The following is a 14,362-nucleotide window of genomic DNA, read 5'->3' on the forward strand; positions in this document are numbered from 1 at the left end:
CGCGGGCTCCAGAGCGCAGGCTCAGCAGTTGCGGCACATGGGCTCAGGTGCTCCGTGGTATGTGGGGTCCTCCCGGACCAGGGATCGAACCTGTGTCCCTTGCATTGGCAGGCAGATTCTTAACCACTGCGCCACCAGGGAAGCCCTGTCAAGAGAGCATCTATACTTTTCTAAAAGTCTTCTTCATGTTCCACTGTTCTTAGACTGGGAGAATGAGGGCATGCCAGCTTGAGAAAGTTTTCTCCTAGTACTAATGAAGAAGACCGGGCATACTGGACATTAAGGAACATTTAAGCCAATAATGTATTTACCAACATAACACACATCCCCTCACATTTACAGAGACAAAAGAGAGAGAATAGCCAGTCACGGTATTTAAGAGCAGTGAACAAGTATGAGACTTTCCAGAACATACAATTTCCCAACTAATAATGGCTTCATTCAATTTGTCAGGGATGACTGCTCATCTGTCTCACATAATAAAAGATCACAGGAAGATTTCCAGGCAGAGAAAGGTTTCCATTTAAACAGTAAACTCTAGACACTCTTTCTAGGTAAATGACCTAAAATCTATTCTATAATTATGACAAATAGGAGACAGCAGCACCGCACATTGAGCTCATCAGCACCCTGCATCTCCACTGGAGACAAAATTCAAATGATCATTTATCATTTCAATTGTATTAGACACCATTTGTCTGCATTATTTTAACATTAACCTTTCTCACCTAATATCTTTCAACAGAATTTACTTTAAATAGCTCAGAGAGGAGATGGCTAACTTCTTTCAATTTACACATTTGGTGGGGGGTTAGAGGTACATCTAAAGTGACACCAATTATGCAAATTATCACTGAAGCTAAAAGATAACCAAAAAAAAAAAATACCCGAGGATAGCTTGTATCTGATTGATTTGTTTTAGGAGGGGATAAAGGAGACAACAACATCACATATTGTATGTGACACTTGTATACATATATATCTATGACATACAAATTCCAATGCATAATATAAAGGAGGCAAAATCAACACAAGTGTGGATGCAAGGGCCAAAATTGAGCTATCAATTATTTTTTCCCAATTGAAGATAAAATTGGCTGCTTTTGCCAAAATAAGAACATTTTTAATCCTTTCAATCTCCTCCTTCTTTGGTTAGGGAAGAAGTGACAGTGGTTGATGGAAGTGTTTTCTGTCTCTTAAAATACCTGTAGGGAGATAAGAGTTACTAGATGGCACAATTGATGGCTTACTCTGGGATGGAAAACAGGCAAGAGAAATAGAAACTCTAATTACAAGTTTTTAGAGGCCTTAGGGTTCAATCTCAGGGGTTGGCAGACTTTTTTTCTAAAAGGACAAATAGTAAATATTCTGTTTTATTTCTAATTCAGTTCTGTGGACCATGCTATCTGTCACAACTACTCAACTCTGCCACTGTAACTCCAAAGAAGTCATAGATGATATGTAAATGAATGGATTGACTGTGTTCCAATAAGACTTTATTTACAGAAGTGGGCTGGGCAGGATTTGGCCTATGGGTCATAGTTTGCTAACCCCTGTTCTATCCTATGGCATATCCCCTCTTCTCTATTAAAAAATAGTTTACGTTTTTCACCCCAGGAGACAGGAAACAAAGAACGAAATAAATCTGGTTGGAAATACAGAGAAGCTTTACTGACACAGGTATAGAGATTGTCTTAGTAAAAAATATACCCAGTGCGTTGACCTCAATTAATAAAATTAGTGTTTGTATGAAAATATGGTTCCTTTACCAGCACCATGTACAGTGTGTGTCAAGGTGGTGGAGGGGTTATTGGAGAATCAAACATTGAGCATAACCCTCATCCCCTACCAGATTTACACTTAACAAGATATTTGTGATGGGCCTTAGGACAGGATATATACAGGACATTAATTGTGCAGTGGGCTCAGTGTGTCTTGAAGAGAACAGGGTCCAATAGGAGTAGGTACAGTGTCTTCAGGCTTGTGCTGTCATTTGTGTCTTTGTTCTGGGAATGGAGAGGTTCAGATATATGTGTTTCTTCTATAATGCTATATATGCATATGTGAATGTGTGTGTGTGTGTGTGTGTACCTATATCTGTGTGTTTGTGTATATCTGTGTCTATATTTGTGTTGTGTATATCTGTGTGTGTTTGTGTGCACATTTATGTATATCTGTTTCTACAGTTGACCCTTGAACAAACAGCACAAGGGTTAGGGGAGCTGACCTCCCCCACACAGTGTAAAATCTGAGTGTAACTTACAGCCACCACTCAGTGTACAAGGTTCCTCAGTATCTACTGTTCTGCATCTGCAGGTTCAACCAACCATGGTTCCTGTAGTACTGCAGTGTTTACTACTGAAAAAGGGTGTACCTGTGCAGTTCAAACAGTGTTGTTCAAGGGTAAACTGTGTGTGTGTGCGTGCACACACTCAACACTAAAATTTACAGGGCTTATGGAAAAAAAAAATAGAGTAGATGAAAATCATTAAAAAGTTATGAAACTTTGTAATCATAACACTGGAAAAATATTAAAAATCAAAACAAAACAAAAAAAGCCTACCACAGTTAAATCTAAACTGTCATCAACATCGTTGTCACAGACATCTCAACCACCTGATACCTTGCAGCCTTAAACTGGGCTTCTTGCTTCAAAATGAGGAACTTGAGGTCATTTCCTTGGGAGAAAGTTTCTTTAAAATTAAAAATCTCATCTAGAGTGTTGATGTCTTCACATTCAATTATTCTAATCCTGGGGTAAATGTCTTTGCAGCTTCTTCATCTGTATTCCCAGGTTCCCCATATAATTTAACACGAGGGAGAGTATGGCAGTTTTTGAAGCCACTAAAACAATTATATTCATTTTCTGTTGCTGTGTAATAAATTATCACCAGCTTAGGGACTTAAGACAAGGCACATTTATTATCTCATAATTTCTGTGGATCAGAGTTTGACCGGTTAAGCTGGGTCCTCTGCACAGGGTGCTGCAAGGCTGCAATCCAGGTGTCAGCCAGGTTGTGTTTCTCTGGGGAGCTTGGGGTCCCCTTCCAAGCTCACATGGCTGTTGGCAGAATTCAGTTCCTTGCTATTGCAGGAATGAGGTCCCCCTCTTCTTGCTGGCTGTGGGTGAGGGCTGCTCTCAGCTTCTAGGAGCTGCCTATAGCTCCTTGCCTCATGTCCTTCTCATGGGCTCTCATTCACCCCCCTCTCACAACATTGCAGCTACTTCTAGGCTAGAAGGAGAATCTCTACTCCAGTCTTCTAAGAGGAAGTCTTATATGACATAACTTAATCACTGGAACTACTATCCCTTCACCTTTGAGATACTCTGTTTGCTTGAAGAAAGTAGCAGGTCCCAACCACATTCAAGAGGAAAGGATTATAAAAATGTGTAAGTCATTGGGGAGCGCCTTAGGGTGTACTGGCCATATCAGTCAGCCACTGCTGTCACTAAAAGAAGTTTTTTTTAGGACTTACACCTTCTCACATTTGCTTTTATATATTGCTGAGTCTTTCTTTTTACATGTGAGGAAACTTATGCTTGAATGGTTCAAGTCACTAATGTGTTGGGGAAAATCTTGTATGACCAAACATATTTTTCATATTATGATCACATCACCCCTTCATTTACCAATTGGATGTGAAGTAATTTGGATTAAAAAATGGGTTGCAGTGAAACAGTTGTATTTATCCCATTCCATACTCCAAATAGACTCTGAGTCCTAATGTAGTAAGTGAGGGTGGGTGAAAAAAACTGGGTTGGATGGGATGGGGTAGGATCTGTCTCAGGGTTAACTGGTTTGACTTGTTTCAATCTCCCTGTATTGTGAGGACCACGAGGATGGGTGGAATTTTGGGGGCCAAGAAGGTATGTTGCAGGATGTAGGGTCATGTAATAGATAAATTGCAAGAAAATTTTAAACATAATTTGTCATTTTTCAAATGACTATTTTTAACATGTGGCTGTGGAAATTGAAGAAACATAAATACCTTTTATATTAATTCCTGTGTTTCTGGTTAATAATGTTAATAAATAATTTAAGGAAATATCAGTTCTTTTAGCTTTCCTTCCTCAATTCTCCATTGTGTATAATTTTATATAGAGCTGATGTTTATTTTTTATTCAGTCTATAAATATGTTTTCTAAATGGCATGTTTAATTCTTAATACTGATGATAATTCTTGATATATTTAGATTCAATTATACCACATTATGTTTTCCTATCCATTTACCAGGCTTCCTATTTATTTTTCCTATTAATTTACCAGGCTTCCTACTTATTTGGTTTGCTCATTTTCTTTCTGGTTTCTGTTTTTTTCTATTGAAAAGTTTACAACCATGTCAATTATTATTCCTGTTAAAGTAGTCTCTCTTTCTGTTGGCTATTGAGATAGTTTTTCTCTATATTTGTATACAGGTCATATAGTTGTAGATTTATCAGTTATCCTGCTTGAGACTCATTGTATCTCTCTTTTTAAAAATTTATTTATTTATTTATTTTTGGTTCTGTTGGGTCTTTGTTGCTGTGTGTGGGCTTTCTCTAGTTGCGGCGAGGGGTGGCTACTCTTCCTTGTGGTGTGCGGGCTTCTCATTGTGGTGGCTTCTCTTGTTGAGGAGATGGGCTCCAGGTGCGCAGGCTTCAATAGCTGTGGCTCCCAAGCTCTAGAGCGCAGGCTCAGTAGTTGTGGCACACGGGCTTATTTGCTTCGCGGCATGTGGGATCTTCCTGGACTAGGGATCGAACCCGTGTCCCCTGCATTGGCAGGCGGATTATTAACCACTCTGCCACCAGGGAAGTCCCAAGACTCACTGTATCTCTTAAACATGAGAATTCCTGCCATTAACTTTCAAAAACCCTTCCCATTGTCTCTTTGATTATTGTCACAGCATTGTAACTTCTCTTCCTATACTCCATGTATCTTAATCTGTCATCCGTACTTTTTCCCTCTCCTCTCTGCACTCTATATTTCAGTTTTAATTTTTTTCTAAAGAAATTGTATGTAATTTTCTGTGTAAAAAAAATTGGCCTCTTTTGTCATGATGTCTTTTCATGTCTTTAGTTTCAGTAATTCCTTTTATTTCTGCAATCATTTAAAACAGAAATTTATTATGTTCTCGTACAGATCCCTCACTCAGGGTTGGATACCTCAGGAGAAAATTTTTAATCAGTTCCAGAAGAGAAATAGAGAAGAGAAGTCTCCGTGGTCCACCTGTGCCAGTAAGTGGACATTTTTTTTATGATTCCTGTGGTCCTTTGTAGGTTCCAGCTTTGTGCAGGGGTCTCTATTCCAACAGTACACCCCAAGTAAGCCCCTGTTTCCTGTCCATACAAGGGCACTGAAACCCAAACCCAAATTTGACAGAGGCAAGCACCTACCTGCCTTTCTTTCCCTCCTGTTCAGCCCCCGAGGCAGTAATAATAAATAGATGCTTAGAGCTCTGGTTTTTATTCCCTCTTCATTTCAGCACCTGGTGGTTTACTTTTCATTTGTAAGTGTTCTTTTGTGCCTTTAAAATATGCTTTAATTATATTTTACCCAGGCTTCCTAGGAATTTGTAGCAAGAGTACTTTCAGATCATCATAGTGGAAACATTCTTTGTTATTTTTCTATTTAAAACATCCTAAATTAAAATTATTTTTCAGATTGCTTTATTACCTGTGTCCCTGGGAGGCAGCCCTCCCATTTGTTTGTCTACCAGCTTTAACATTAATGTATTTCTTCAGGTGCTTCGTATGTTTCTGCAATCTCCCCTTTAGCCGGTATTGTTTTTAGGGGTCTCATGCTGAGTTGTGGGAGTGTTCCTAGGGCTTCGATATGAGCTTTCATCTCCAGAAGCCCTAACTATTTTACAGGACTGAGTTTCAGTTAATTTTTTGGCTTGGGGTATTCACAAGTTTAGTAATTGAGGTTAGCACTCCACACCTAGGGCTAGCGCAGGCCTGTATTCCTAGCTTTGGCCTAATAGTAATAGACAGCTTACTATCTAAAGGTTTCATTGTAGTTGCTGCTGCTGCTGTTGTTTTCTTTCCTGGTGTTTATGGGAGAAAAAGATTATTATTTATTCTCCACTGTATATGGGTTTCCTGTCGATGTTCCATCCCAGACCCAAAGTATGTATCTGTTTCCAATGAACTGTGTTCCTTTTGGCTTCATCTCCCACTTACATCTGTGTCTTAGAAGTTCATTGTCACTTCTGGTACTTTGAATTTCCTACTTGCTTCTAAGACTGTCTGTATATCTTATAAATATTTCCTGTTATATTTTACCTGACATTTATATGTGTAAGAAGTATGAGGGAGGCAGAAGCTTCCTGTTTAACTCAGATTGTATACTAGCGAACAATCAAAAAGTAGTGAATAAGGAAAAACAAATATAAGAAACCACAAAGAGGACTCCTGCTTCCAAGAAGCTTGTTGTAAGTATTGGCAGCTCATCCATCCTACAACAACATCTAGAAAAAGCCCAGGAGCTGAAAAACCACATACATCATGTTATTAAAGACATCATAAAGATGTGGAAGCAAAACCAGGAAGATCCATCCTGGGTGAGTGGAGGTAATTAACCATTTGCCAGATCTGGAGATGAGTGGAGACTCTGGCTTGTCATAGTTAGTGTGTCTTTACTAGGAAAACAATAAATCAGCAGAGTTTGATAGCTGTGTGGGCCGGCATGGCAGATTGAAATCTAGAAGGTGGTTAGTTACCTCCAGAAAAACTTTTGCTGGGATCAGAGGCAGCATGGGATATTGGAGGCCTAGAATAGACATACAGATCAACGTCTTTCTCAGGCTCCCAATATGAAGGACACAAAGCCTCAATAGAAGGAGAGTCTAAACAAACATATCATAGGTGTTTCTCTGAAGAGAGAAAACCAGAGGTGAAGTGAGTCCAAATAAACCTGCAAGCTAACCTCTGTCTGCCTCGGTTATAGAATGGGTAGAGGTGATCAGTCACTAATCCCCTCTTCCTAATGGAGGGAAGAATAAATTCTGTGTGTGGTGGGGTGAGGGGGTGTCATACTGAGGATTTTCTTGACTGCAGTGAAATTAAACTAGAAATCAGTAACTGAAAGTAAGTTTGGAAAATAAATACATTTCTAAAAAACCTCTCAATCAAAGAAAAAAATCACAGAGAATTTTTAAAAAATTTGAATAAGAGAAAAAATTTTAAATTATGTTATCCAAACTTGAGGGATGTCACTAAATTTGTAACAATAAATGCATATATTAGAAAAGTGGAAAACCAATTATTAAAATTCATCTTAGGAAGCTGGAAAAATAAGAGCAAACTCAATTCCAAAAATTGAAAGAAAGAAATAAGGAAGAGCAGAAATAAATAAAAGAGAACACAGACATATAATTTAGTGAACAAAGATTAAAGTAATAAAATTGAAAAGCACCTGGCAAAACTGATCAGGAAAAAAGAAAGGTAACACAAATTTCCAATATCGGAATGAAAAAGGAAACATCACACTGCAGAACTTCTAAACATTAAAAAGTTAGTGAAATGTATCGTAAATGACCTTATGCTTATTACTCAAAAATTTAATGAATTTTCAAAAATCTTTGAAAAAACTGAACTTACCATTATGAACAAGAAGTAATAGAAAATATGACTATTCCTAAACCTCTTTACAAAAACAAGTAATTTAAAATCTTTTCTATAAAGAAAACTTCAAGAGAAAATAGCTACCCTGGTGAATTTTTCTAAACATTTAAAAAAGAAATAGTACCAAATCTTTTACAGAATCTTTCAGGAAATGGAGAGAACATACTTCCCAGTTTACTTTATAAAGCCAGACTAATGCAGATATGAGAATTTGACAAGGATATTACAACAAAAGAGAATTGCATGCTGATATATCTCAGGAAAATATACAAAACTCCAAAATATTATCAAACTATAATGAAGTTAAACCAAAATGTTATGAAAGTTATAAATAAAAATATATCATGACTCAAATAACATTTATTTTGGGAATTCAAGATTAACATTTGAAAAGCGACCAATGGGATTCACCACATGGACAGAATAAAGGAAAATAAATATAACCATCTCAATAGATGCAGTTAAATAATTCGATATAATTCAAAACCAATTAATGATAGAACTCCCAGGAAAGTAGTAAAATTTAAATTGAAAAATGAAAACCTTATTCATGTAACACTCAGACCCTTGAAATATCTCTTTATTCTGGTGAAGTTGAAACTCAGACATTGTGACCTTTGATCTTTGCTCAGTACTTTGATGGCCTCAGACCTCATTAGCCTCAGTTATCTCACAGGATCCTCACAGCAACCAAGCAAGTTTGTCCAATTCAGTTCAATTCAATTTTAGGGGCATTTATTTATGACCAAGTTGCCAGCACTGAACTATTAAGGTAATTGTCATCAGTATAGGGAAGGAGGCAAGAAGAAAGCCAAAGAGATTAATACTTTTAAATCAAAATTTAAAATGTTATACTTTAAGGGACACTATAAAAAAAACAAAAAGATAACACACAGGGACTTCCCTGGCCGTCCAGTGGTTAAGACTCTGCACTTCCACTGCAGGGGGTACGGGTTCGATCCCTGGTCGGGGAACTAAGATCCTGCATGCCACGCGGCACTGACAAAAAAAAGGAGAAGAAAAGACAACACACAGTATGGGAGAAAATATATGCAAATTATATATCTGATTAAGGACTTATATCTGAAATATACATATAAACACAACTCAGTAATAGAAAGACAAATAACCAATTAAAAACGGTGAAGAATTTGAATGGACATTTATCTAAGTAAGATATACAGATGGGTACGTGAAAAGATGTTCATCATCATTAGTCATCAGGGAAATGTAAACCAAAATTACAATGAGTTATCACTTCATACCCACTAGGATGGCTAGGAACAAAACATCAGATAATAACAAGTGTTGACAATGATGTGGACAAATTGGAACCCTTGTATGCTGTTGGTGGAAAAGAAAAATTATGCAGATATTTTGGAAAACAGTCTGGAAGTTCTTCAAATGATTGAACTTAGAGCTGCCTTATGACCCAACAATTCCATTCCTAAGTATATACCAAGATAAATGAAAGCATATATCTACACAAAAACTTGTATATGAATGTTTAGCATAATGACTCACAGTCAAAATAATAGCCAAAAGGTGGAAACAACTCACATGTCTATCACCTGATAAATGGATAAGCAAAATGTGGTCTATCCATAAAACGGAATAGTATTAAGCCTTAAAAAGAAATAAAGTACTGATACATGCTACAACTTGGATGGACCCTAAAAACATGCTAGTGAAAGAAAGCAGCTACAAAATCTCACATTTTATACGATTCCATTCATATGAATATCCAAAACATGAAAATCTATAGAGACAGAAAGTAGATTGGTGGTTACTTAGGGCTGGGAGTGGGTTGGTAGGGGGCTGATAACTAAAGGGTGATCGCCAAAGGGTTCTTTTAGAGGTGATGAAATGTTCTAAAATTGACTATGGTTTTAATTGCACATATTTGTGAATGATTAAAAACCATTGAACCACCTTAAATAGTGAATTGTATATTACATAAATTATACTTCAATTAAACTGTTAAAAAAGGAACGCCATATAAATGGAATCTTCAGGAAAAAAAACAAGGACAGTATATAATATAAAGTAAAATAATAAAATGAGTGCTACTTAGTATAAAGAATACAAACCCTGGCATCTGAAATGGGCTTTTTTGTGAACTCCCTCATCGCCAGCTCTATGACTTTAAACACCAGAGGCTCTTTTCTCACTTGGATAATGGAGAGATCATCACCTCCTTTAAAAGTTGTTTTTAGAATTAACTGAGAAAGTGTGAATATCATTTGCACAGTGCCTGGCACACAGCAAGTTCTCCAGAAATGTGTTAATTTCCAATTCCACCTCCCTGTTCTATTAGAGTCACATTAAAAGCGCCATGGTATCATATGCAAAGGAGTAACAACTTCTGTCAAAAAGGGACTAGTAATGTTTCCAAGGGGAGTGAACTCAGAGATGGCTTGGAAAATGCTAAGAATTTTACCAGCAGAGATTGGTGGGGGATGGGGAGGGAGATGGAAGGCAAAGCAAAAGAAGCATATTTCCCCAGGAGCAATGGGGTGAGAATGTGTGATAGATATTCCACGTTGTACATTTCAATTTCAGAGACAAGAAAACTGAGGCTTAGGGAGGCAAGTGACAGTTCAAAGTGCCACAGTTGTTATGTGGTGAAGGTGAGGCATGACCACAGATTTTCTGACTTCAATCTAAAGCATCTTTAGTGAAAAATGGAAATGTAGTTTCCTTTTACAGTTTCTATAGGTAGAAACAGTTGTTATTCATGACCCAGAGCCTCACGATATTCTAATTTTGAAGTTATCCCATTTGGGTCAGGATGAGTGGTCCTCATTCGACATTCTCTGCCTAACCTGCCGCCATATTCTCAGTGAGATTGTGAGCCTCAAAGCAGGAGCTGTATGTAATTCAATATCCAGTAAGACAAAAATATTCATGATCAGAATAAAATGTGTTAAGTAAAATGTATTCAACTGTAGAAGGTGCAGTAATAAATCCTGAGTGTTCTTAAACTGTAAACATCCTGAAAATGTCTTAAAGAACAAATCATTTTAAAAACATGGCTAGCTGAGACTCTTCAAAACATCAGGGTTATTTCCAAATGTTTTGGACAAAAACATAGTATAGTTTCTGATGTATTTAGAGAGGCAAGGAATGAAAAATAAGTGGTATCAAATATTCATTGGGATATGTAATGCAAAGATTTCTTTTGCAGCAGCATAATACTGTAATTCCCTCCTGTGACTACTCAAAATATAAAATTCGGCAGCAATTTCAAGAGAAGCTCCTTTATAATAAATAGATGATGCCTGTGCTTGCCTTTGTAAGAGCACTTAATGATAGTACTTCAGTTTTTATCCCTCTCTGCTGTCGTAAAAGCATATTTCAAACATTTTTTGGGCTGAAATCTTCAAAGACACCTGACATCTTAATGCCAGCGTATTTAAAAATTATTCCCAATAATAATGAAATCCCAAGCACAAGGTCAAAAAAAATTTGTAAAAGTTTTCTGCAAGTTTATTTCACAGCTTCCACATATATCCACAGATGAATAGAAGCTATGATTGCACGCAGTGGAATATTCAAAGTACTTTATCCTTTACATATTTCAAACCTATCACTCCAGAGATGCTCTCTATACATATTCTTAAGAAGGTTCTGTGTACACGGAGTAGAATGTACCAAGGTATAATTTAGGGCACCATGTATAATAGAAAATCAATGAAAATCACCTAAATATCCTTCAATAGAAAATTGGGTAAATAAATTTCATTTATATGCATATTGCAGAATATTCTGCAAGCTTTCATAGGAAGTAGATCTATGAACTGTCATAAAACAGGATTTATGGCATATTTTAAATTAAAAAATAAAGTTGTGTTTATGTCATATATGTGTGTGTGTGTGTTATAATATATATATATTATATATATATAAAATACATACCCAGTAGATGTTACTAGACGCTCATAAATGATATGCTAAAAGAAGATAACAAAGTTAAAAGAAGAATACTGTTTCTACCCTATATATTTTTTGATTGTTTGGATCTTTAAAACTTATGCATACATAGTATCTTATAAACTTGAAAACAATAAATAAGGAGAAAAATCTGTGTTAAGGAATTTTAATTTGAAGTAAATTATTTTTTTGAGTCTCTGAAACATCCTTATGTATACTCTTCAGGTGCATCAACCACCCTTGGTCCAAATTTTATTTTTCTCTCTCCTTTTCATGTTTTCCAAGTCTTGTATTACTCATTACAAAATTATTTCCTCTGAGTATATAGTTGGTGATATAGGAGAAAAGTTGGACGATATGTATGCCTTTATGAACAGATTTGGGAAATGAAACTCAGAACTGCAGTTCCCCAGTTCATTTTCATTTCAAGTTAATGAGATTTTACACCCGATAATTACTTTCATTCAGGTCTCTTTTCACCGTTACTCAAAGCTAATTTAAAGATATGAATTACTTTTCCTCTCTGTCTGAGGCAATAAGAAGGGTGGACCCTGTCCTTTAAAAAGCACTTGAAATCTTCCTTCTAAAAGCACTTCAATTTATCTACACATGTGTTGGTGAAACCTTAATTGTTCCCATCTCCTTTGTGAAAATGGAGAGATCACCTATTCATTTTGTGGAATATATTTCTTAAGAGTTATGTGATGAGTCTGCTACTAAGCCCTCCTTTTGGATGGTGGGGTAGAGTGATGGGGCCGCTGGACCCCCATCCCTGTAGTGCATTTTCATGAAAGAATCTTAAATATATGGGAATAAAATTAACCAACAAAAACTATTAAAAAACTTTATTGGCATTTTGTAATTTGATTTATTATATAAAGTGTAGCTCTTTTTTTGTTATCTATTTTATTACTATTTTTTTAGCATCTTTATTGGAGTATAATTGCTTTACAATGGTGTGTTTCTGCTGTATAACAAAGTGAATCAGCTATACATATACATACATCCCCATATCTCCTCCCTCTTGCGTCTTCCTCCCACCCTCCCTATCCCACCCCTCTGATAAAGGGTAGCTCTTGCCAGAGGAACATGTGTAGCTATGTCGTGAAAGTTGGCCAGTAATGTTAAGTTTAGTCATCAGACTCAACGTTTTGAAAGTTTAAAATTTCCAAACTGTTGACTGGGTGAAACGTTTTCACAGATGTCTTCACTGACTTCTGCTTCAGCCAGACTGTTTTGACCAATAATTTTCTTATGGTTGAGGAATATATATATTGCAACCATCCCCTCAACAATTTATGTATGTATATATGTGTGTATGCATGTATGTATATATATATTTTTAGGGACTCAGTATATTTCCAACATTAATTTATTGTGCACTGTGAGATAGAAGAAGTGCCAAGCATGGTCACTCTCTTTTAGGGCAGGACAATTAACAAGCAATAAAAATAGACGTTGATCAAATGTTAAACTGTGATTATTTAAAAAAAAAACTCTATATAAAGCAACTGATTTGAATTATTTATGCTATCATTCCCCAAAGTAATTTATTAGGTTTTATGAAAAGTTAATTATGAAAAGGAGCTTCAAAAGTCAAATTACTTTGACAAGCTCTTGGATTAATAAAGTTAGACAGGACATAAAGGGTTCTTGAATGCAGGAGTACACAGTATCTGTATTGCGATACCTTTGGTATAATTAAAGAAGGAGTTGTGCAGCATTTGCCGAACTCTGTAAATGTAGAATCCTTCCCACAGAGTACTACTTGGAAGCAGAATTTAGGAATCATAGATAGATAAATAGATAGATAAAAAGAGATAAATTGGACTTGGGAATAAGTTTAAATAATACTACTCTATCAAACCTTTTCTTAAAGGCTTGATATAAAACAATCAGACAAAAGTAAATAAGTAATATAAAGCTGCAAAAGTATCTTTATTTTTAAGCATTTCACAAAATTTTATTAATCAATAGTTAGTTATAAAATTCCATATTATCACCTTACTTTGAAATTTTGTACCAAGGAGAGGATAGCTCCCTGATTTGTTACTTCAAGTCCTCTTTCAAAAGAAAATTAGGTTTCTCTCTTTACAGTGTCTTTCAGAAAAGTGAGAACTGATCTCATATTCAATCACATTAACTAGATTTGCTTAGGAAGTGAGTGCATTTGACTTGTACAAGTTGAATTAGAATTGGTGTGTGTGTGTGTAACATACGCATTATATACAATTACATTGTAAGACACTTCAAATCTATTTTCCCCCGCAGTGAGTATTAAAATATAAATCAATAACTCAAGAGCAAGGAATCTGAAATTCTGTCTCATAGTCATGGCACAGTTATTTTAGTCATATGTTATTTAAGAGTTGCCACACCTTTTGGCAGCAGAGACAGTTTCTTCGCAGAGCAATTATGGGGGAACACACGTTGGGCATCCCAGATTTGGGGATATTCAGCTCTCTCTTGAGGAATGTAACCTTCAGGCAGCTGAAGGAGGAAACTGGACTACTAACATCTGCTGTCTTGCCGGCCATTTCGTAGAGAATGAGAAGAAATGAAATAACTACATTTGCTCCCTACTCGCTACAGGATTTAACAAGTGAAATAAAAAGCCATCATGAAGGTCCAATGTTGCAGTAAGGAGAAAAGAGGCTTGGCTTAAGAGTGTTGTGATAGAGGATGAGGAAAAACAAAAAGACAGAGAAGGCAACTGAAGTCACAGCTCCATCTGGCAAATGGAGCTTTAGCAGAGTTGGCAAATAGCAGAGTTTGCCACCAGACACAAATAGCAGAGTTTGCCACCAGACACAGCAACA

Source organism: Balaenoptera musculus, chromosome 11 (assembly GCF_009873245.2).
Source record: "Balaenoptera musculus isolate JJ_BM4_2016_0621 chromosome 11, mBalMus1.pri.v3, whole genome shotgun sequence".
Lineage (NCBI taxonomy): Eukaryota > Metazoa > Chordata > Mammalia > Artiodactyla > Balaenopteridae > Balaenoptera > Balaenoptera musculus.